At 49.8% G+C, this 25163-nt stretch overlaps 1 protein-coding gene across 1 annotated transcript in view; it reads left to right on the forward strand.

The window, feature by feature from the left end:
- ERCC2 (ERCC excision repair 2, TFIIH core complex helicase subunit) overlaps window positions 1-25163 on the forward strand; it is a 1160844-nt gene that overhangs the window by 223979 nt on the left and 911702 nt on the right. The gene's annotated exons all lie outside the window — the stretch shown is intronic.

The following is a 25163-nucleotide window of genomic DNA, read 5'->3' on the forward strand; positions in this document are numbered from 1 at the left end:
TTGCGCCTGCGCACTCGGGAGCGGCCATCTTGGACAGGGAACGTATTCATCCGGGGGCTGGAATCGGCAGTCGTGACAGTATACTCCCCCTAGAACCCCTCCCACAGGTTTGGGCTTGTGAGGATGACGTCTATGGAAGAGACGGATCAATCGAGGGGCGTGGACTTGACTAGCGGGTTCCCACGTACGTTCCTCTATACCGTAGCCTTTCCAGTGTATCAGATACTGTAATCGCCGTCTGTTTCTTCGAGAATCGATAATGGCTTCTACTTCGTATTCATCATCTTCCTCTACGGATACCGGAGCAGGTTTTGGGGGAAGCCGGGTCTCAGGTTCCATGGGCTTTAACAACGAAACATGAAAGACAGGGTGTACCTTGAATGACACTGGCAAGTGCAGTTCCATAGCTACTGGGTTGATTACTCTTTTGATCTTGTAAGGCCCAAGGAACTTAGGTTTGAATTTACAAGGACCCTTTAAAGGTATATATTTTGATGATAGCCATACCTCATCCCCGAGTTGATACAAAGGTTCTGTCTGTCTGTGTGTATCCGCCCCTCTTTTATACTGTGCCTTAGCCTGGTCTAGATTATCCCGCGTAACCTTGTGTATATCTTGAATGTTATGAATGAAGTCACTGACCGCTGGGACGACACAGTCCGAGACGGTTACTGAGGGAAGGGTTTTTGGGTGGAAACCGTAAGAACAGTAGAAGGGTGTGTTTCTTGTGGATGCATGTTGACTGTTATTGTATGCATACTCCGCTATCCATACCATCTTGTCCCATTCTGTTCTAGAGTGTAGCGACTGGCTTCTTATGTATTGTTCAAAACACTGGTTTACCCTCTCGGTCTGGCCATCGGTTTGGGGATGATGACTAGAGGACAATCTGACTTCTATCTGTAGCAGGGAGCACAGTTTCCTCCAAAACCGGGAAACAAACTGAGCGCCTCTGTCTGAGATGACCACGGGGGGAAACCCGTGTAACCTGACTACGTGATGGAGGAATACTGTAGCTAGTTCAGCCGCCGTAGGGAGGCCTTGTAATGGAACAAAATGGTCCATTTTAGTGAATAGGTCTACTACCACCAATAATGTGGTGTGGCCACTGGTTGTGAGAGGTAATTCCACTACGAAGTCCATGGACACTGTGTGCCACGGCATCGGGGGCGTAGGGAGAGGTTGGAGTAACCCCATGGGCCTCTGTCTGGATGTCTTACTTTGGGCACACACGTGACAGGTCTTCACAAACAGTTCTACGACCTTTCCCAGATTGGGCCACCAAAACCACCTTCTTACTGTGGCGATAGTCTTCTTTATCCCAGGGTGTCCGGCCAGAGGGTGAGCATGACACCATTCCAGAGCCTGTCTTTGCAAGTCCAAAGTAGGAAGAACCAGGCCTTCCTGCACATACAGGAACCCTTCCCTTGTAATGTGTTCAACTGAATCTACCATTTCTTGACCGCTCACTGTCTGTTGCTCTGTCCTTACTTTAGTGCAGAAATCCTCCTCTGAAAGTCCTCCCACTATTCTATTCTGTGGTATGATGTGGGGTGGATCTACCGGTTCTTCTGGCATCTCAAATCCTAACCGAGATAACGCATCGGCTTTACCATTCTGTCTGCCTGCTCGGTATTGAATAGTGAAATCATATTCACTAAAGAATTGGGCCCACCGCAATTGCCTCATGGATAGGGCCTTGGCTGATTTTAGAAATTGCAAGTTACGGTGATCTGTGAATACCATAACGGTATGTCTGGCTCCTAACAGGTACTGACGCCACTCCTCAAAAGCCTTCTTAATGGCTAACAGTTCTTTGTCTCCAACAGCATAGTTTAGTTCCGCGGGTGTGAATTTATGGGAAAAGAATGCAACTGGATGTAATTCGCCCGTAATGTGATCTGCCTGGGATAGCACCCCACCCACCGCGGCCTGCGATGCATCCGCCTCCACTATGAACGGATACCTGGGATCCGGATGTTGGAGTACTGGAGCTTGTGTAAAAGCTGTCTTTAGTGTTTGAAACGCTGTCTCGGCTTCTGTTGTCCATAAAATGGGAACCCCTTTTTTCAACAGTTTGGTAATAGGCGCTATCGTTTTGGAGAAGCCCGAGATAAAACGCCTATAAAAATTGGCGAAGCCGAGGAAACTTTGAATGTCTTTCACCTTTTGAGGAGTGGACCAACGGTGGATGGCTTCAACCTTTTGGGCATCCATACTCAACCCTGTTGGTGATATAATGAAGCCCAAAAAGGGGACCGCCTGGACATGAAACATACATTTCTCAAGTTTGCAGTATAGGTGGTTGTCCCGTAGTCGCTGTAACACATTTCCGACGTGGTGTACGTGTTCTTGCGGGGAAGAGGAATAGATTAGCAAGTCATCAATATAGGCAATGACGGAGACCTCCAGCATTTCCTTCCCTTGTAATGTGTTCAACTGAATCTACCATTTCTTGACCGCTCACTGTCTGTTGCTCTGTCCTTACTTTAGTGCAGAAATCCTCCTCTGAAAGTCCTCCCACTATTCTATTCTGTGGTATGATGTGGGGTGGATCTACCGGTTCTTCTGGCATCTCAAATCCTAACCGAGATAACGCATCGGCTTTACCATTCTGTCTGCCTGCTCGGTATTGAATAGTGAAATCATATTCACTAAAGAATTGGGCCCACCGCAATTGCCTCATGGATAGGGCCTTGGCTGATTTTAGAAATTGCAAGTTACGGTGATCTGTGAATAGCATAACGGTATGTCTGGCTCCTAACAGGTACTGACGCCACTCCTCAAAAGCCTTCTTAATGGCTAACAGTTCTTTGTCTCCAACAGCATAGTTTAGTTCCGCGGGTGTGAATTTATGGGAAAAGAATGCAACTGGATGTAATTCGCCCGTAATGTGATCTGCCTGGGATAGCACCCCACCCACCGCGGCCTGCGATGCATCCGCCTCCACTATGAACGGATACCTGGGATCCGGGTGTTGGAGTACTGGAGCTTGTGTAAAAGCTGTCTTTAGTGTTTGAAACGCTGTCTCGGCTTCTGTTGTCCATAAAAAGGGAACCCCTTTTTTCAACAGTTTGGTAATAGGCGCTATCGTTTTGGAGAAGCCCGAGATAAAACGCCTATAAAAATTGGCGAAGCCGAGGAAACTTTGAATGTCTTTCACCTTTTGAGGAGTGGACCAACGGTGGATGGCTTCAACCTTTTGGGCATCCATACTCAACCCTGTTGGTGATATAATGAAGCCCAAAAAGGGGACCGCCTGGACATGAAACATACATTTCTCAAGTTTGCAGTATAGGTGGTTGTCCCGTAGTCGCTGTAACACATTTCTGACTTGGTGTACGTGTTCTTGCGGGGAAGAGGAATAGATTAGCAAGTCATCAATATAGGCAATGACGGAGACCTCCAGCATTTCCTTAAGTACCTCATTTATGAAAAATTGAAATGCTGAGGGGGCATTACACAGCCCAAAGGGCATTACAACATACTCATAGAGGCCATATTTTGTACAAAAGGCCGTCTTCCACTCATCTCCCTCTACTACCCTAACCAAGTGATATGCACCCCGTAAATCTAGTTTAGTAAAGATTTGGGCATTTCTCACTTGATCAAGGAGCAAAGAGATGAGCGGAAGAGGATACCTGTTTTTAATCGTGATTTTGTTCAAAGACCTATAGTCGATGCAACAGCGCAAGCCCCCTTCCCGCTTCGGTATGAAAAACAGCGAAGATGAGGCTGGGGAGCGGGAAGGACGTATAAACCCCATGGCCAGCATGGAATCCAGATATTCTCTCAAATACAGGTTTTCTTTCTCCGTGAGGGAGTAAACCCTGCTACAGGGTATTTTAGCTCCGTTCTGTAGATCAATCCGACAATCATATGGTCGGTGAGGGGGAAGACTGGTGGCCTCTTCCTCGTTAAAAATGGCTTTCAAATCTTGATATTCCTGTGGTAACGAGTTCTCTTCCTCAACCCTTGGTATCTCGCTGACCTGACTAGACATTACCGTATGAGCCAAACAGTATTCAGGTCGGAACTGGATTGTTGCTTTTTTCCAATCTATCAATGGGTTATGCAACCTCAACCAAGGGAGGCCCAACAAGACCGGGAACTGAGGGGATTGGATCAAGTCAAATTCTATCAGCTCTGCATGATTAGGCTCTAAGAGGACTTGTATGGCCTCCGTCTGATGTGTGATGGGACCTGATTTTAAGATGCTTCCATCGATCGTGGTGACATTTTCTACGTAACCTTTGTCATAAGCCTGAATAAAATGTTCCTGGGCCCAATTCTTATCTACAAAATTCCCTGAAGCGCCCGAATCTATCATAATTTGAATCCCTGTCTTTCCTTGTTCCCAAATTAATTCAGCGGAGACAAAAAAATGACTGGGGTGAGCCATACTGGGGTTTGCTGAAGAGACGCTTAAACCAGAATAACCCGGAGTCCTGGTCTCACTAGGCCCCGGGTTTTCTAGTTTTCCGACTTCTTGGTTACCACCGGTTTGGTAGGACAGTCTGAGAAAATGACCCGCCTTCCCACAATAGAGACAAAGCTGATTGTCGCGCCTTCTGCGTCTTTCTTCAGGGGTTAAAGGACCACGTAATGTCCCTATCTGCATAGGTTCCACTTCGTCAGCTGCAGAAGCGGTTTCTGTTCTTTTCTCTCGAAAAATCACTGTTCTACTCTCGGGTCTCCCTTTTTCCCTCTTTCGTTCTTGAAGACGATGATCTATTTTGACCACTAAGTCTATAAGTTCTTTACAATCCCTGGGGAGATCTACAATCTGCGATAGGGAATCTTTGATGTCGTCTCTAAGGCCCCGATAAAACAAAGTACTGCGTTTTTCCTCTGGCCATTCAGCTTCAACCACTAACCTCTGAAATGAGGTGATATAGGTAATCAAATCTGTTGTCCCTTGTTTGAGAGCTAGTAACTCGGTATCTGCAGACTGCGTATAAGTGTGTTTGTCGAAAAGCTTTTCGAATTCTCTTTGGAATGCCCTATAGTCCTGTAATAAAGGGTCGTCCCGTTCTATCAACGGAATCGCCCATTTTGCAGCTGAACCACCTAGATAAGAAATCATAAAAGCCACCTTTGCCTGGTCTGTAGGAAAACAGTGCGCTTTACATGTGAATTGTAGTTGACACTGACCAATAAAGGTGGCACATTTTGTAGAGTCTCCTGAAAATCTTTCGGGTGGAGCAAGAGGAATGGACGGAGGAGTAGTTACGTGTATGACCTGCGCTGAGCCCCTAGCACCGCCCTCCCCAGGCCTCTCTCTCTGTAGTGTATTTACTCGAGCGGTCAAGGCCTGTGTCTCTAACTGCAAATTCCCTATCATATTAGCTAAGTCTGCTACTGTAACCTGAGGTAAGTCCATGGCGCCCGGGCAGAACAAACCACTAGGGCTTCGCGTTCTGTCAGGATCTTACCGGAAGGGATTCTGCAGGAGCGCCACCGAGTCCCCACGCTGCTGTTGCTAGATGCAGAGGCTAATTCCCAACCGTCCCTTCTCACACCGTGTGGCTATCAAACCCTAGAACACACGGGTAAGAAGGGAAAGAGGGGAGACAAAACAAGGAAAGGAGGTTAGCATCCAGAGAACTGCCTTCTTTCTCGTCACTGTGGTCCTTAGAGAGCGGAAGTCTGAAAAAGGCACAAAGAACATATAATAATAGAGGGAAGTGATGTGAATGTACCTAAAAGCCCCCTCCCACCTGTCCTTGCTAACCAGCAGGAGGCTCGCCTACCTAGCGGTGGAACTGGAATGGTTGTGAAGGGAATCCTAAGAAGTTTACTGGAACTGCCCCTGGTACTATGTGAGACACACCTTTTGTTTGGATCTACGGAACCATAAAGGGAACAAGATAAGGATGAAATGCTCGTTATATGGGAACTGACACCCCCTCCCTCAGTGCTCCCCCGGCACAGTACCTTGGGATGTGAAGAGAGGAGCCTTGGATGTAGTCCGGACTGCCCGCTGTAGTGAATCTGGCCAGCTCTCCGAGTCAGGAAACGAAGGAAAGCGGGTCTCTGGAGGATAGGGCAGACAAGGAAAGGAACAGGGAAGGACGCGTGGAATGACAGTGGAGCAGGAGCAGTTAAACCCGGCCGGCCCACGGGACAAGGTTCGGTAAGGTGGGCGGAGTACACTGCTGCCTGCTGTATAATGCTCGACAGAGCAAAGGAACAAGGCGCCAAGCGGCGCGAAACAAAAAGAAGCCCCCGAGCGGGAGGAAACAGGCTCGGGTGTCAGAGCTCTGACAGAGAGGGCTGCGGTGAAAAAATGAAGCAACCGCGGAATCCTCTTAAGTGGTTGGGCAAAGAACACGGGAACAAAGCGACTACCGATGTAGTCCAGGAACTCAGAACGTTGAGGGTAAGTATCGCAACAGCCTGAGGAGCCCCACTGGAACGCGAAGCTCCGAGTAAACCGGAAGTCAGGCTTTTCAACTCGCCTGACCGTGTTGCGCCTGCGCACTCGGGAGCGGCCATCTTGGACAGGGAACGTATTCATCCGGGGGCTGGAATCGGCAGGCGTGACAGTGATGGTGTGACATGAGTTATGGTATATATTGTAGCAAAACTGTACCGTATATGGCACAGTTGTCAATGCTGGGAACCATTCCAACCATATTGTGAGAATTCTTTGTTTATTGTGGGGTCCCATATCGGGAAACACTACTTTTAACCTGATTGTTTTTATTGTACACTCCAGAACAGAATTTCCTCCCGTCTGGTGGGATTCTTACCTATAATAGCATTAATAGTTATGGGACTAATCGCAGGCACAACTTACTGTGGCTGGACAGCTTGAACAGTACTTGCTAGGGCAGTTGTTGGTGTTCGCATAACAAACTGCATTAGGGGTCTATATAGTCTAACTAGACCAGCATAGAGAGCATGCAAATCACCTGCATTAAGCAGTGCACAATTAGAAAATAAATGGTGTGTAGCTGGCTAGTGCTGGCCATGTAGCCCTGTCATTTACTGAGGGGACCCAGTCTTATGTTGTTTAATGTATGTGGTAGGGCACCATGGAACCAATTGTGATGTTCCTGATATGTTTAAGGTATTTTAAAATCTTTATAAGCTGTGTGTTGGCCTGGTAAGGCAGCTTCATCAGAATAGTGAAACGTTTGTGTTAGCGTCTGTTGCTGGAAAAGTGACCCATGAGTAGAATACATCAATTCAATACGCATCGTGGGCCTCAACCACGAAGGTGACATCCCCACCCCCATTTTGTAGCCCATGTAATGTTAAGTGTGTTGTAACAGAAGATTTGCAATTAGCAAGAATATTAATTTGGTTCGCCTTTATAATGAATGGAATTCAGAGAGTGTATGACTATAGTGGGGTATCCTTTTGAAGGTTCAAGCTTGAACAACGTACAGGCAAAAATAGGTGCTTCTTATTATGCTGAGGAAGATTTGTCCCTAACACCACGGATGTCTCTGTTAAAAGGTGATTAGGCGTACCTTGGGCATACACAACAACTACTCAGGAGACCAGTATTTTTTTTTGTTGAAAATATTTTTATTGAGCACTGCATATAGTTCACAGGTGTACACAGTAAGTTATAAGCGTTTTGGAAATGTTACAAAAGAGCAATTTGGTAGATATCTTGTCTACATGTTGTACCAAGCATACATAAAGTAATAGGACCTTACAGAAAGTTCAACATTTCTTGCATCATAAGTGTACAAACTGTAAATTCAAACAGTTAGTAACCACTCTAATAAATGATATCCAGTGCTGTACCCATTTCACACCCCCACCCAATATAACCCTCCCTAAACAATACCCCAATGAAACAAGTAACGTAAGTGCCGCTATCTAGACAAAACACCTCGCTGATGTGCCTGCGTCCGGTGTGTGTCAGGTCTAAGAACCCCAACAAGGGGCATGTACCAAGGGGAGGGGGAGGAGGAGAGGAGGGGAAAGGGAACAAGGAGGGGAGTAAGAGGAAGTAGGAATAAAAGGGGAGGGAAGGAGTAAGAAACTCAGCCAGGGATAAGGGAGTGAAACGGAGGTACCCAGGTAGAGCATGGACAGGCATGAGCCCGCCAGTTCCTAACCCACTGCACCACTCTCATGCAGGCTGTGTTGCGATACCACGGGGTCAACTCCCTCCATCGCCTTGAATTGTTCTACTAGGTGTGCCCAGTCCAGCGAAAGCGGTCGCTTCTGCAGTCCCATGTATTCTTCTCGGTTTAAAGCCTCCCGTTCAGCTACCGCCCATCTGCCCACTTCTTCGCGCCAAGTGACCACTCGCGGCGCTAGGGTAGACTTCCAGCGTTTTGTTATCATACGTTTTGCCAATATCAGAGCCAACCCTGCAAATCTGCGTAGCAACTTTGCTTTCTGAAGGAGGGGGAATAAACCCAAAAGGCAAGCCTCGATGGTGTCCCATGATGTGCGCTCCGTCAACACCTCCAGCCCCCGGATAACCTCTGACCAAAACCCCCGCAGCAGTGGACAGTACCATATCATATGTAGGAAATCAGCTTCAGGCGCCTTGCATCGCGGACATACCGCGGACGCCGTGGGGAACATCTTTCGTATCGTTGCTGGGGCAAGATATGCTTTATGTAGGATAAATAACTGGATCGTTTTTAAGCGGCAATTCCGCGAGACTCACCGGGGATGCTCTAGCATTTGTGCCAATTCCCTATCTTCCAAGTCCCGCCCCAAAATCAAGTCCCACTTCTGCCTAAGATGTATCAGTAGAACATGCAAATGCTCACTCAAGCCTCGGTAAAGCCAGCGGACCAAGTATCGGCCATGTCCCATAATGTGTAATGATCTCAGCAATTGAAAAGTTGGGGGTTCTGCTTGATCCGTGTACCAATAAGTTCTAATGAAACGTACTACAGCAGCATGCATAAGAAACAAGGTGTCAGGCACTGAATTGGCGCGCACAAACTCGTCATGCGGCATCAGTTGGCCCTCGAAAAAGAAATCCCCAACTGTCTCCACCCCCTCCTGAGTCCATCCCTGTATTTGGATCATCGATAATACCCCACGCCTAGTAGGCAGTCCAGATAGGGGTATATTCGGGGCGTACGGAAATGGTACCCTAGCTATCCTTTATGCCTGTGCCCAATACTGTAATGCAACAAGTACGGAGGATCACGTAGCTTCTGTGTACCCGGACAGAGCTACGATTGAAGAAGCCCACGTTTTAACAATTCCGAGGAGTACCCAATTTCAAATAGATTCTTACCCGCCAACCCATATGCCAGCCACGGTAATTGTCCCGCTATGCAATACGTCTTAAAATCAGGCGCCCCCATGCCTCCTACTGCACTGGGCAGCTGCAGTTTAGATAGCGCCAGTCAATGCCTGCCCGCCCCCCATATCAAAGATGATAACGTATCAAGCAATTTAAAGGTCCAAGCCAGCAGGACCACCGGTAAGTTCACAAAGTAATAAAGGAGGCGGGGTAGCATAACCATTTTAAATACCGCCAAGCGGCCCGCCACCGTCAAAGGCAACGAAGTCCAAAAGGCAATCTGGGAGCGCAGCGAATTAATGGTGCAAACTACATTACATTCTATGGTATCGGCGTTTGATCTATAGATATTAATCCCCAGGTATTTAAAAGTGACAGGCTCCACTCGGAAATTCATTTGACCAAATTGTAGAGTGGGAGACTCATTTGTATCATAGAAGGCGAAGGCTACCGATTTAGAGGCATTAATATCCAAACCCGATATTTCCCGGAATCTAGAGAAGACAGCAGCTATCGGGTGTTTATCAACATCCAAGTCACGAAAATATAACAGCATGTCATCCGCGTATAAGGATACTGAGTGTACCACCCCACGCAACGGAATGCCATATGGGACCATAATCTGACGCAGGTATTGTGCAAGAGGCTCAAGGGCCAACACAAATAACATGGGGAATAAGGGGCAGCCCTGACGAGTACCCCGGGATATTAAATAAGGGGAAGAGATGGTCTTACCCGTCTTAGCGCGCGCTGTGGGACTAGTATACAACAATTTAATCCATGCACAATAGGACTGGGGAAGGCCAAATTTAGACAACACCGCTAGCATATACGGCCAGCTGAGAGTATCAAAAGCTTGGCGCACGTCTAAAGACAAGTAGCTAGCAAGAGGGGAAGAATCAGATGCCGCATGCATCAAAGCATGGAGCCGGCGGATATTCAAAGAGGTACTGCGTTGGGGTACGAATCCACATTGGTCCGTATGGATCAAACGGGGAAAGAGTGGAAGGAGTCGCGACGCCAAGACCTTACTGAGTATCTTATATTCTGTATTCAGAATAGAGAGTGGCCTATAAGACAGAAGGTCAGTTGGTACCTTGTCCGGTTTCAATAAGGACGTGACTATCGCCTCCCTGGTAGTAGGAGGCAAAACCCCACTCTCTAAGGAAGTAGTATAGAGTTGCAACAACCTCTGAATCAATTTATCAGCAAGAGTGGAGTAAAACTCCACTGGGAGGCAGTCGGAGCCTGGTGTGTTATTGTGGGCCAGCACCTTTATCGCCACCCGAATTTCTGCAGCAGTAATCGGAGCAGCCATCTCCTCGGCCATCGAATCAGAAACCGTAGGAAGCTGGACCTCGGACAGGAAGGAAAGCGTGGGAGCCAAGACATCTAAACATGGGGCGGCATATAAACAAGCATAGTATTCCCGAAACGCAGCATTAATCTCACCCTAAGATGTTACCAATACATTATTAACCGATTTCACAGCTAGACCTGGAGTAGGACTCAACGTTGGTTGTATCAGTCTTGCCAATAGGGTACCCGCCCTATCTTCCTCGGAGTGTGTACGCCTTGTATAAGCATCAAAATCTAACAGGCGTAAGCGCTCTAACAACTCTGCATACTTAATCCTAGCGGATTGAAGTGGCTCTGCGCCGCCCACACTCTCCTGAGCTGCCACCTCCAGGGCCTGCAACTCCCCCTCCAGGTCAGTAATGTCCCGGATCGTTTCCCTCCGTGACACTGCCAGAGCCCCCATTGTAACCCCACGCACAGTCACTTTGAAGGCCTCCCACTCGATAGCCCTGGATGAGGCAGAACCTTCATTCTCCACAAAAAATGTGTCAATAGCTGTAGTCAATGCCGCACGATAGACCTGGTCTTCCAGTTGTAGAGGCTGCATCCTCCACGTTGGAATAGGGGCCGGGGAAGGGCCCCAGGACAACCGCAATTCGATAGGATTATGGTCTGATATTGTCTTGCCCAAAAACTCACAATGTGTAATAGCAGAGGAGAGCTCCGGAGAACAAAGAAAATGATCCAGACGTGTGTGTAACTTATGGAGGTAGGAATAAAAGGAATATTCCCTCATGTTCACATGCATTGCCCTCCAAATGTCTAACAAACCCCAACCCTGCGCCCAGCGAGTTAAGGTTATCGCCTGTGCCCTCGCCGCCGTGTTAAATAAGGGAGGATCGAATACTGCATTTAAGTCACCTCCCAGCAGCCACGGGACATGGCAAGTGCCCGGGATACCTGCGTAAAGAATGCCTCTTGGTCTGTATTTGGTGCATAGAGGGACCCCAGCACAACCTGTCTGCCATCTATTGTTCCCAACAGAAGAACATACTGACCCTGATCATCTACTCTGCGTTCAGTAAGAGAGAAGGGAATGCCCACACGAACCCAAATGGTTCCCCCCCGGGAAAAGGCCGAATATGCCGTCGCAAAAACCTGACCACGCCATCTTCGCTGTAGCTTCGCAGTTTCAGCGGGGATCAAATGAGTCTCTTGACAACAAATTATGTGGGCCTTACAGTGATGCAATTGCGCATCTATTCTATGTCGTTTGGCTATGGAACCCATACCCCGCACATTCCACGAAACCAGGGTATAAGAATTAACAGCAGGCATCATCAAAAAGAATAAGAAACCTCCCAGGATCCCAGCCCCGCCCGACTGGCAAAGGCGCGTGTAGTGTACTATAGCTCTTCAATCCGGACAGGAAAACAGCAAAAGGCTAAACATATCCCACAGGTCCTATGACAAGAAACTAAGAGTCTGCCGAGGCTAAAGGATCATTGCTGAGTCGCGAGGTCACAGAAGGAAATAGTGCAACGCTGCCATCAGATTCAGTGTCTTGTGTTCAATCCTTCAGACGAGCTAGAGCCGATATCAGGGCGAGAGGTGCGAAAGGTGGAGCCAGTGTGTGGAGCCCTTTGCCTGCCCTCCAGTACCTGCTGACGACTCAAGGAGTCGGAGATCGAACTTTGTGTGAGAAGACCCCTCTTACGCCTCCGAGGGGGGCGCTGCGATTTGGGTAGTGAGGAGTTGTAGGAGAGTAGGGTCTGCTATCCTATGGTCACCCCAAATTTTTGCTTTTTGCTTCACTGGTTTTTGACATATTGAGGCTGTGGGCCTGCCAATCAGACCCCCAGCCTGCTGTTCTCTCTACTAAATTAAAACTATGCACCCTAGGTGCATAACCAATTGAAAGTGGATCGCCCTGTCAGCCCCTGTACCAGTGTACACTAGGTACCCAGGGCATTGGTGTACCCAAGGCCTGCCAAGGGCTGTAGCATGTATTATGCCACCCCAGGCGTGGCCTAACAATTTGACACAACTGGCTGATCATTCAGCTGGGGTAAGTTGGTGTAATCACCTCTTACTTAGGTGTAGTATACCTATACCTAACCTTAAATGGGACACCTGGTAACCTATAAGTCACTCCTATGGCAGGCCTTAACAATCCTGAAGGCAGAGTGCTTGGTTCCATGTGAGATGGTGCTCTGGCATGAGCTGAGCCTGTCTGCAGTGGTCGGAACAACTTCCTTCTACTGTTTCCAGATATCGTCATACCATATACTCTTAAGTGCATTATGAACCTCGCGGTTAAATGCTATCTTTGGTTTGGCTTTATCAAAACATGTCGAGTAAGGTGTCATACGAATTGGAATACTAACCCCTCGCCAATTCTGGCGACGGGGTTAGCATTCCACCCTTCTAGAGGGACACGACATGTACAGTACCTGAAACCCGGGTAAAATCAGACATAGCCTCAGCTCCACAAAATGGATGCTGCCACCACAGACACAAGTCTGCCCTCCTGCTGCTGGGAGTCCTTCCAGCTTGGGAGGTGTGGACAAAGGGTTTCCTGCCAGGGGAGGTGCATGCACCACCCCAGACAGGATTTTGTGTATTGATCAGGTAGGGCTTGAAAGAAACCAGACATGCCTGTGGCTCACAAGGAGCCTCGGTGCATATGCCAGTTCAAACCGGTCCTGGGGCACACCAGTCCCGGGCCTGGGGCGAGCTGGACAAAGGATTGGGGGTGTAACCACCCCCCTTCCTGGTCCCACCCATAGGGAGGGACCTAGCAGGTAGTCCGGCCCCTAGAATCCGCTTAAAGGTAGGAGCTGTGTCCTAAGACTTCAGACATCCTGGAATCAACTTAAAACTAAGAAGAAGACGGGAACTTCGACGCTCTGCTGCACAGAGGACTGAAGCCAATCTCCCCTGTGGTCAGGGAGTGACCACCTTGCTAACGCAAGCACCATCCAGCGAATCAACGTCTGCTTTGCCGCCGCCTCCCGCCGGAGCCCGAGCCCAGAGACTGACAAGACCTGGACCTCCAGACCTCTCACCGCCCGATCCACAGTCCCTGAAAAGAGGAGACCCGTGGAGGCACCGAGACACGTGGAGCCAGCCATCTTGGATCGACTACGACAAGCTGACAAGTGCAACAACCGAGGCTCCCTCCAAGTTGTGCTTTGGGATCTGAGAAGCCCAACTCTCGAGCAGCATTTGCACCAAAGGTGAGCCCTCCAGCATCTCCACGATCTGCGTGGGGCCCTTCTGCATTTTGCCACTCGACGCGCCTAACCGGTTGCTGGCCCGCTGGCTAGTGGCCATCTTGGCGACGAAATCTACGACAAACACCGCTGGTCTGGTTGCTCCAGACTGGCCCTTGCTCCCCTCCAAAGGAGCAGTACCTCTGACCTTGCTGGTGAGAACCATCAGCTTAAACTCCTTGCCTACAACAATTGCTTTTGCCAAGGCTTGTTTGCTTCGATCAAGTCGCCGACACCGCCGACAGCGAGAGCCTGCGTGGGACAGCTCGTGACTCGACTCCTGGACGTCGTCGACCTTCAGGAACCACGTGGCTGCAGAGTCAAGCTACACCTTCCTTCCTGTTTGCACCCAACATCGCCTGGTACCCACCTGGTGCCACGCTGGTCACTGGCTAGTGACTGTGAACACTGTCCCCTCTGCTTACAGGTCTTCAACATCTCCGATCCACCCTTGGATCCACTGCATCTCTTCCCGACCGACCGCCTGCAGCACTTTTGTCTACAGGCCCCACGGAACCGATAGAAGAAACCCGACGCACTTCGAGGCCTATGCACCCGCTTCCTGTGGGTGAGGTAAAGCTGGCACTCCTGTGCCCAAGTGTAGTATTACATCTCTAGTGCCTGTGTTCCAAATCTTAAGTTCCTAGGTCATCCGGAAGATTCCTTTTGCAGTAACTTTGTACTTTTTACGCACCCATTGAAACCTATGGGAGCACGCGTGTGACTATTTGCTCTGCACACGCCACCCGTGGACCTCCTGGTCACTAACTGCCGTTAGCTCCTTGTAGGCCCAGCGATTCTAGAGGCCCTAGGCCTTTTCCCTTTTCTGTTCGTGGTACTTGTACCACTATTTTAGTATATGGTTTGAGTGGCCACCAGGGCCTATCCATATAAAGTGCAACTTCTGTGTATTCTGTGATAATCTTGTTTGACGATTTGTGCTCCTGTGCTCATAAAGAGACTAGGGGTTACTTTGAGAAATAAATACATATATATTTTGAATATATATCTGTGTGGTGTCCTTTCATTGGTATAAAAGGGGGTTACTATTGGTAAAACAGCTTGCTTAACACGCTTCACGAGTTTAGCCTCAAAGACTGCTTAGCCTACGCTACCACTAGGGCAGCTAGTCCAAAAAGGTTGACTTACAACCACACCATAAGGGTTGCTTGGCATGGTACAAGGTGGTCACTAGAACTAGTGAACAGCATATACCAGGCCAACTTCTCACATTGGTGAGCAGCGGTGGGATTTGAGCTTGCTGTGTTTTACCATTGTAATCTCTTGGTTACCAATTGAAAGATCACATAGGTACCTGTAGGTACATATAAAACAAGATTAGATATACTTAAGTTCTACTGAACTTAGTTGTTGTAGAGCAAAGGGAGTAGCACACCCTGACTACAACTACTAGATAGGTTTAGTAGGTAAACCCAAGTGTAGGTAGATTGCAACACATCCACCCACACTTAAGAGCAATGGCTGGGGCAGAGGGGTCCACTGTACCCATCTCTGTTGAGAGTGACCCCCCGAGGGCACCATCCATCTTTGCTACCCTTAATCAGAATGAGCTCAGGCAGTTGGCAACTCTTAGAGGCCTTAAACAGCCCAAGAACCCTACCTCTGCTGTGCTCAGAGCACTCTTGCAAGATGATGAGGATCAAAGAGAGCTCAAGAGAGCTTCCCAGTTAGCCCCCTTAGGGACAGGAACAGGAGGCCCCCCTTCTGAAGATGCCACTGAGGTACCCCTTTCCAATAGCCATCCCTTAGATGAAAACCATACTACAGAGGAGGAAAGTGAGGGGGATACAGACAGTGGTGAGGATGAAGGGAGAACTAGCCCAGTGCCAAGTGTTATACTTGGCCCAGCTAAACCAAGGCTATTGGGGACTGACAGTGGGTTCACCCCACTGGATCTCCCCAGTGGACTTAACACAGGGCTTGGAAGGCAAAGGAATCGCTCAGGTGACTCCAATGCTTCCCATGGCTCTAGAGGCTCTCAAGGTCACTCCAGGAGAAGGATGACCACCCCTCAGAGGAGGGAACATGAGGCCAAGATGCAAGAAGCCCAGCTGAGGATCAGGAAGCAGGAGCTAGAAGTAGCCCTGATGGAAGAGAAACTGAGCAAGGCTAGACAGCATAAAGAGAGTGGGTCTATACCCACTGGTGGCAGCATTGTCCCTAAGGACAAAGATAGGGTTTTCGATAATAGAAACCTGTCTAAGGTTGTGCCCCCCTACAAAAGTGGGGATGACATCCACAAGTGGATAACTGCTCTTGAGAGAGCCTGCAAAGTACAGCAGGTTCCTGAAGACCAGTGGGCAGCAATCCTCTGGCTCTCCTTTGAGGGAAGAGGCAGAGACAGACTCCTCACTGTTAGAGAAGAGGATGTCAGAAACTACAGAGTCCTGAAGAGTGTTCTAGTTGATGGGTTAGGCTTAACCACTGAGCAGTACAGGTTAATGTTCAGAGACACCCAAAAGACACAGACTCAGGACTGGTCTGAATACATTGAATGTGCCACTAAGGCTTTGGAGGGTTGGTTGCTGGGAAGTAAGGTATCTGATTTTACAGGATTGTATAATTTGATGATGAGAGAACAGATTTTAAATAACTGTCAAAACCAGCAACTGCATCAACACTTGGTTGACTCTGATCTGACCTCTCCCCAAGAATTGGGAAAGAAGGCAGACAAATGGGTCAGAACCAGGGTTAAGCAAAAGAACCAGAACCAGGGCCAAGGGGGTGATCAGAAGAAAACAGACCAAAAGGGTGGAGATCAGAAATCTAAAGACCAGAAGTCTTCAACAGGGCCCCAAACTACTGCTAAGGAGGGTGGGTCCCAACAACAGTCCAAAAAGAAGAAAGAAGGTCAAAAGAAACCCTGGTGCAATCATTGCAAAAATACAACTCACTGGACTAGTGATTGCAAAAAGGGTGGAGCCCCCAACACTGTTGCCCCTAAGGCACCTGCTCCCAGTACTACTGTTAGCAGTGTTGGTCCCCAGACAAAGGGTGTAGTGGGAATCACTATGGGAACTGAAGGAGATTCTGACTTAGACAGAACCCTGACACAGGCAGTCTTGATCTGTGATGGGGACATTGATTTGTCCCTGACCGTGAGCCCCAGTAACCTGGGCAAGTACAGACAGACTCCTTTAATTAATGACAAAGTGGCTCAAGCCTACAGGGACTCATGTGCCAGTGTCACTATGGTGACACCAGGCTTTGTGGACCCTGGACAGTACATACCAGGTGAGAACTACCTGGTGACCAATGCCAGCAATGCCACTACTTCACATAGTGTGGCAGTTGTTAACTTCTCATGGGGAGGGGTAACTGGCCTCAAAAGGGTTGTGGTTAGTGCAGACCTCCCAGTAGAATGTTTGTTGGGCAATGACCTAGAGAGTTCTCTATGGTCAGAAGTGGAGTACAGGACTCATGCAGAGATGTTAGGTATATCATCACATGTCCTTGCTGTGACCAGGTCACAGGCCAAAAAGTGCCTCACTGAACCACAGGTCTTGGATCCTGGAACAATGGACCAAGCACCTACCAAGAAGAAGAACAGGAGGGTCAAGGCTGTGCCTTCCCCCCTGCCTCAGAGTGATGATCAGCCTTCCCAGGAAGCTGATCTAGAGGACCCTGAAGGAACTGTCCCTGAAGAGCTTGAACCTGACCAGGTTGAGTTTCTGGGGACAGGGGGACCTTCAAGGGCTGACTTGAGGCAGGCTCAGTTATCCTGTCCCTCTCTTGAACCCCTCAGACAGCTGGCTGCTGCTGAGGCTGCTGGGAATGCTCAAGGTACCCATAAAGTGTATTGGGATGAAGGGCTCCTTTATTCAGAGGCTAGAGACCCCAAGCCTGGTGCTACCAGGAGGTTGGTTATACCTCTGCAATTTAGGGGCTTCCTTCTTACCTTGGCCCATGATATTCCTTTAGCAGGACACCTAGGCCAGAACAAGACCTGGGACAGACTTGTCCCTCACTTTCACTGGCCTCATATGAATGAAGATACAAAGGAGTTTTGTCGCTCCTGTGTTACCTGCCAAGCCAGTGGCAAATCAGGTGGCACAACAAAGGCCCCCCTGATACCACTACCTGTGGTGGGGGTTCCCTTTGAAAGAGTGGGAATAGACATAGTGGGTCCCATGGATCCTCCCACTGCATCTGGGCACAGATTTATACTGGTGGTAGTGGATCATGCCACCAGGTATCCAGAGGCAATTCCCCTTAGGACCACTACAGCTCCTGTTGTGGCCAGGGCCCTGCTGGGAGTATTCTCCAGAGTGGGGTTTCCTAAGGAGGTAGTATCTGACAGAGGTACCAACTTTATGTCAGGATACTTGACAGCTATGTGGAAGGAATGTGGTGTCAACTACAAGTTCACCACCCCTTATCACCCACAATGCAATGGGCTTGTTGAGAGATTCAACAAGACCCTAAAGGGTATGATCAAAGGATTACCTGAAAAGCTCAGGCGAAGATGGGACATCCTTATACCCTGCCTTCTGTTTGCTTACAGAGAGGTCCCACAAAAAGGAGTTGGCTACAGCCCCTTTGAATTGTTGTTTGGGCACCCTGTGAGAGGCCCACTGTGTTTGGTGAAGGAAGGCTGGGAGTTACCTCTCAAAAAGCCTAAGCTAGACATAGTGGACTATGTACTTGGTCTCCGCTCCAGGATGGCTGAGTATATGGAGAAGGCATCAAAAAACCTTGAGGCAAGCCAGGCCTTACAGAAAGCTTGGCATGACCAAAAGGCTGTCTTGGTTGAGTTTCAGCCAGGACAGAAGGTATGGGTGTTGGAGCCAGTGGCCCCAGCAGCACTCCAAGACAAATGGTCTGGACCCCATACAATCCTGGAAAAGAAGGGAGAGGTCACCTACTTGGTCGACCTAGGAACTCCCAGGAGTCCCCACAGGGTACTCCATGTTAACAGGCTTAAAGCATATGTTGACAGGGCAGACATGGGCTTGCTCATGGCTACAGATGAGGGACAGGAGGAAGAGAGTGACCCTCTCCCAGACCTGTTGTCTCAGAACCCTGAAGATGGCTCAGTTGAAGGAGTGACCCTTGGAGGCAACCTCACTGCCCATCAGCAGACTGAATGTAGACAGGTTCTACAATCATTTTCACATATGTTTTCCTCGATACCTAGTCAAACTGACTGGTGTACCCATGTGGTGGACACTGGTGACAGTCTGCCTGTAAAGAACAAACTTTACAGACAACCTGACCACGTCAGGGACTGTATAAAGGCTGAGGTACATAAAATGCTGGAATTAGGTGTCATTGAACCCTCAGAGAGCCCCTGGGCTAGCCCAGTGGTTCTGGTCCCCAAACCTCACACCAAAGATGGCAAGAGAGAGATGAGGTTCTGTGTGGATTACAGAGGACTCAATGCTGTCACCAGGACAGATGCACACCCTATTCCAAGGGCAGATGAGCTCATAGACAAACTAGCTTCTGCAAAGTTTTTGAGCACATTTGACTTAACAGCTGGCTATTGGCAAATCAGATTAGCTGAGGAGTCTAAGGCCAAAACAGCATTCTCAACCCCAGGTGGGCACTACCAGTTTGTGGTGATGCCCTTTGGTCTGAAGAATGCACCTGCCACCTTCCAAAGGCTGGTGAACCAAGTCCTTACTGGGTTGGATGACTTTTGCGCAGCATATCTTGATGACATTGCTGTCTTTAGCTCCACCTGGGAAGATCACCTGATCCACCTGAAGAAGGCTCTTGAGGCTCTGCAAAGGGCAGGCCTCACTATCAAGGCTACAAAGTGCCAGATAGGGCAGAGTAAGGTTGTATATTTGGGCCACCTTGTAGGTGGAGGCCAAGTCCAACCACTGGAGAGTAAGATACAATCCATCAAGGATTGGTCCCCTCCAACCACCCAGACTCAAGTTCGAGCTTTCTTGGGCTTGACTGGGTACTACAGGAAGTTTGTTAAGAACTATGGGTCCATTGTGACTCCTCTTAATGATCTGACATCCAAGAAGATGCCCAAAAAGGTTCAGTGGACTGTAAGCTGTCAAAAGGCATTTGATGACCTGAAGGAGGCCATGTGCTCTGCACCTATCCTGAAAAGTCCTGACTACTCCAAAGAGTTTATTGTCCAAACAGATGCTTCTGAGTTGGGTGTGGGAGCTGTGCTGTCACAACCTAATGTAGATGGTCAAGACCAACCCATTGCTTTTATTAGCAGAAGGTTGACCCCCAGAGAGAAGAATTGGTCAGCTATTGAGAGGGAGGCCTTTGCTGTGGTGTGGGCCCTGAAGAAGCTGAGGCCATACTTGTTTGGCACTCACTTCAAGATTCAGACCGACCATAAGCCCCTCTTGTGGCTAAATCAGATGAAGGGTGAAAACCCCAAACTGCTTAGGTGGTCCATTTCCCTACAGGGGATGGACTTTACAGTGGAGCACCGGCCAGGTACTGACCATGGGAATGCAGATGGTCTCTCCAGGTACTTCCACTTAGGACATGAAGACGAGACTGGTCAAGGCTAGTTTAATGTCCCAGCGTTTGGGGGGGGGTTGTGTAGGAGAGTAGGGTCTGCTATCCTATGGTCACCCCAAATTTTTGCTTTTTGCTTCACTGGTTTTTGACATATTGAGGCTGTGGGCCTGCCAATCAGACCCCCAGCCTGCTGTTCTCTCTACTAAATTAAAACTATGCACCCTAGGTGCATAACCAATTGGAAGTGGATCACCCTGTCAGCCCCTGTACCAGTGTACACTAGGTACCCAGGGCATTGGTGTACCCAAGGCCTGCCAAGGGCTGTAGCATGTATTATGCCACCCCAGGCGTGGCCTAACAATTTGACACAACTGGCTGATCATTCAGCTGGGGTAAGTTGGTGTAATCACCTCTTACTTAGGTGTAGTATACCTATACCTAACCTTAAATGGGACACCTGGTAACCTATAAGTCACTCCTATGGCAGGCCTTAACAATCCTGAAGGCAGAGTGCTTGGTTCCATGTGAGATGGTGCTCTGGCATGAGCTGAGCCTGTCTGCAGTGGTCGGAACAACTTCCTTCTACTGTTTCCAGATATCGTCATACCATATACTCTTAAGTGCATTATGAACCTCGCGGTTAAATGCTATCTTTGGTTTGGCTTTATCAAAACATGTCGAGTAAGGTGTCATACGAATTGGAATACTAACCCCTCGCCAATTCTGGCGACGGGGTTAGCATTCCACCCTTCTAGAGGGACACGACATGTACAGTACCTGAAACCCGGGTAAAATCAGACATAGCCTCAGCTCCACAAAATGGATGCTGCCACCACAGACACAAGTCTGCCCTCCTGCTGCTGGGAGTCCTTCCAGCTTGGGAGGTGTGGACAAAGGGTTTCCTGCCAGGGGAGGTGCATGCACCACCCCAGACAGGATTTTGTGTATTGATCAGGTAGGGCTTGAAAGAAACCAGACATGCCTGTGGCTCACAAGGAGCCTCGGTGCATATGCCAGTTCAAACCGGTCCTGGGGCACACCAGTCCCGGGCCTGGGGCGAGCTGGACAAAGGATTGGGGGTGTAACCACCCCCCTTCCTGGTCCCACCCATAGGGAGGGACCTAGCAGGTAGTCCGGCCCCTAGAATCCGCTTAAAGGTAGGAGCTGTGTCCTAAGACTTCAGACATCCTGGAATCAACTTAAAACTAAGAAGAAGACGGGAACTTCGACGCTCTGCTGCACAGAGGACTGAAGCCAATCTCCCCTGTGGTCAGGGAGTGACCACCTTGCTAACGCAAGCACCATCCAGCGAATCAACGTCTGCTTTGCCGCCGCCTCCCGCCGGAGCCCGAGCCCAGAGACTGACAAGACCTGGACCTCCAGACCTCTCACCGCCCGATCCACAGTCCCTGAAAAGAGGAGACCCGTGGAGGCACCGAGACACGTGGAGCCAGCCATCTTGGATCGACTACGACAAGCTGACAAGTGCAACAACCGAGGCTCCCTCCAAGTTGTGCTTTGGGATCTGAGAAGCCCAACTCTCGAGCAGCATTTGCACCAAAGGTGAGCCCTCCAGCATCTCCACGATCTGCGTGGGGCCCTTCTGCATTTTGCCACTCGACGCGCCTAACCGGTTGCTGGCCCGCTGGCTAGTGGCCATCTTGGCGACGAAATCTACGACAAACACCGCTAGTCTGGTTGCTCCAGACTGGCCCTTGCTCCCCTCCAAAGGAGCAGTACCTCTGACCTTGCTGGTCAGAACCATCAGCTTAAACTCCTTGCCTACAACAATTGCTTTTGCCAAGGCTTGTTTGCTTCGATCAAGTCGCCGACACCGCCGACAGCGAGAGCCTGCGTGGGACAGCTCGTGACTCGACTCCTGGACGTCGTCGACCTTCAGGAACCACGTGGCTGCAGAGTCAAGCTACACCTTCCTTCCTGTTTGCACCAGACATCGCCTGGTACCCACCTGGTGCCACGCTGGTCACTGGCTAGTGACTGTGAACACTGTCCCCTCTGCTTACAGGTCTTCAACATCTCCGATCCACCCTTGGATCCACTGCATCTCTTCCCGACCGACCGCCTGCAGCACTTTTGTCTACAGGCCCCACGGAACCGATAGAAGAAACCCGACGCACTTCGAGGCCTATGCACCCGCTTCCTGTGGGTGAGGTAAAGCTGGCACTCCTGTGCCCAAGTGTAGTATTACATCTCTAGTGCCTGTGTTCCAAATCTTAAGTTCCTAGGTCATCCGGAAGATTCCTTTTGCAGTAACTTTGTACTTTTTACGCACCCATTGAAACCTATGGGAGCACGCGTGTGACTATTTGCTCTGCACACGCCACCCGTGGACCTCCTGGTCACTAACTGCCGTTAGCTCCTTGTAGGCCCAGCGATTCTAGAGGCCCTAGGCCTTTTCCCTTTTCTGTTCGTGGTACTTGTACCACTATTTTAGTATATGGTTTGAGTGGCCACCAGGGCCTATCCATATAAAGTGCAACTTCTGTGTATTCTGTGATAATCTTGTTTGACGATTTGTGCTCCTGTGCTCATAAAGAGACTAGGGGTTACTTTGAGAAATAAATACATATATATTTTGAATATATATCTGTGTGGTGTCCTTTCATTGGTATAAAAGGGGGTTACTATTGGTAAAACAGCTTGCTTAACACGCTTCACGAGTTTAGCCTCAAAGACTGCTTAGCCTACGCTACCACTAGGGCAGCTAGTCCAAAAAGGTTGACTTACAACCACACCATAAGGGTTGCTTGGCATGGTACAAGGTGGTCACTAGAACTAGTGAACAGCATATACCAGGCCAACTTCTCACAGGAGTCCATGCGTCTCATAGGCTGTACATCAGGGAACGTCTTGTCTAGCCACTCCCACGTACCGTCTGGGGTATCAAAAAACGGGGAACGCTGCTCATATAGGATTTTCAGATTTGCAGGGATCAATAAAGCAAATGACAGGCCCACTGCTCAAGCACGTGCCTTCACCTCCATGAAGGAAAATCTTCTGCGTTGGACTGCTAAGGTGTAATCCGGAAATATTGAAATCTTGGCATCATCAATCTGTAGAGGGCTATTATCTCTGGCTGCCTGCAGTAGATGATCTCGATCCCTGTAATTTAAAATCCTGGCCAAGATGGGACGTGGGTTAGCTCCTGGTATTGGACGATGTGTAGGGACCTGATGCGCCCTCTCGACTGTGAAATGTGCGGATAGTCCGGTGGGGGCCACAGCAGTCTTAAACCAGTTCTCAATATATTCCGTAGGCGTAGATCCTTCCGTCCCCTCCGGCAGACCCACTATTTAGAGGTTGTTCCGGCGCGCCCGGCCTTCCGCATCATCAGCCCGCGCCTGGAGGGAATCAATCTGCTGACGCATATGTTGTAATTGCTCTTCATGGGCCTGTACCTGGGGTGCCATGGTGTCTACCTTCTGTTCAGTCGTCCGAACCTTCTGAGCCAATTTCTTATGATCATCTTTTAGCAAGTTGAGATCCACTGAGATTATGCTCAGCTGCGCTCCCAATACAGAACGGGAATCTTAAATCTTTCGCAGAATCATGTCCAGCTTGTCCCCCGACGTGTCGGTCTCCACAGCCCCCTCTGCCTGACGGGACATGGCAGAAGAGTGACCCGATGCCGGAGAGGGTGATCCTGCTCTCCCGGACCGTGGTGTCGCCCTAGGCCTTCCCTTTCCCATAGCCGTCGGCGTGGTGAGGCCTGGTAACGGGCACCCAGCAGCAACTGGATATCAACGCCTACCCTTCAGCCAGCTATGTGGTGCACCAGACAGCCTGCGACCACCACCAGTCAACAGCTCGAGGCAGCAGTAATGAAGCTACTCAGATCAATCACAGGGGCTACCCAGGTACCTTGGCAGGCTATGGCAGTCGCTATCCTGTGGAATAGTGAGCCCCCTCCAGCGCACCTGTCCAGAAATAGAGGAAAGGGCCTCAATCAGGTGCTCATGCAGTTCCCGTGTCGCCAAACCCAAGCAGCGCAATCAGGCCTTTGCGCAGCCAGGTATCCTCAGTGTCCATACCTCAATGGAGGAGCCCAACCACCGATGCATGCCAGTCCCAATTCATCCCTGAGCACGTCTCCACGCCAGGGACCACCAGACCATTCAGGGCAGGGCACCACCGTGGCAATGCGAAACAGGGCTCCTGTAGGTATACAATCGCCGCCTTTCCTGATCTTCCAGCCTAGGAGGCAGGATAGGGGAGGGCCACACCAACCAACTCGCGAGAGTCCGCCCCCCCGCAACCTTACCAGCAATCCAAGGTCCACAACGTCCGGTGAGCACAGATGAGGTCCGCCGACGATCTGCCACCGTCCCGCAACGTAGCGCTGCCCCGCGACCAGCCGAGACCTCTTCGGGGGAGCTTCTACTTGTAGCGGCCACAGCAGCACCACTTCACCAACGCATCACCCTTCGCCTCAGGCGGCAGCAGGAACCCGCCGCTCCCCAGCCCTCTCGGGCAGAACACCACTCAGGGGGAAACATCGACTATGGCGGAGTCCGGGCCCAGAGCCGGGGTCTCGCTTGGCCGCCGCCTCCAGGATTCAACTCCTGCAGCCCTGCCAGGCCACAGGAAAGCTTGCGGCTCCCGACTCTCAGCAGGCCCCAGAAAGGCCAGAAATCACTGCTGTCGAAAGGACCGGTCCCAGGCTGCCCTGCCGGTTGGATATGTCAGCCGCTCTCTGTCCACCGTCCGACAAGGTAAGGAGAGATGGATATTTGCTCGGATGTGAAGCCCCGGCCCTGAGCTCGTGGCTTAAGCGACCACCATCTTGGGCTGCAGACCACTCCCCCTAATCAGGAGACCAGTTAACGGAATACCTGACCTAAGAACTTTGGTGGTGCCATATTATACAG

Source organism: Triturus cristatus, chromosome 9 (genome assembly GCF_964204655.1).
Source record: "Triturus cristatus chromosome 9, aTriCri1.1, whole genome shotgun sequence".
Lineage (NCBI taxonomy): Eukaryota > Metazoa > Chordata > Amphibia > Caudata > Salamandridae > Triturus > Triturus cristatus.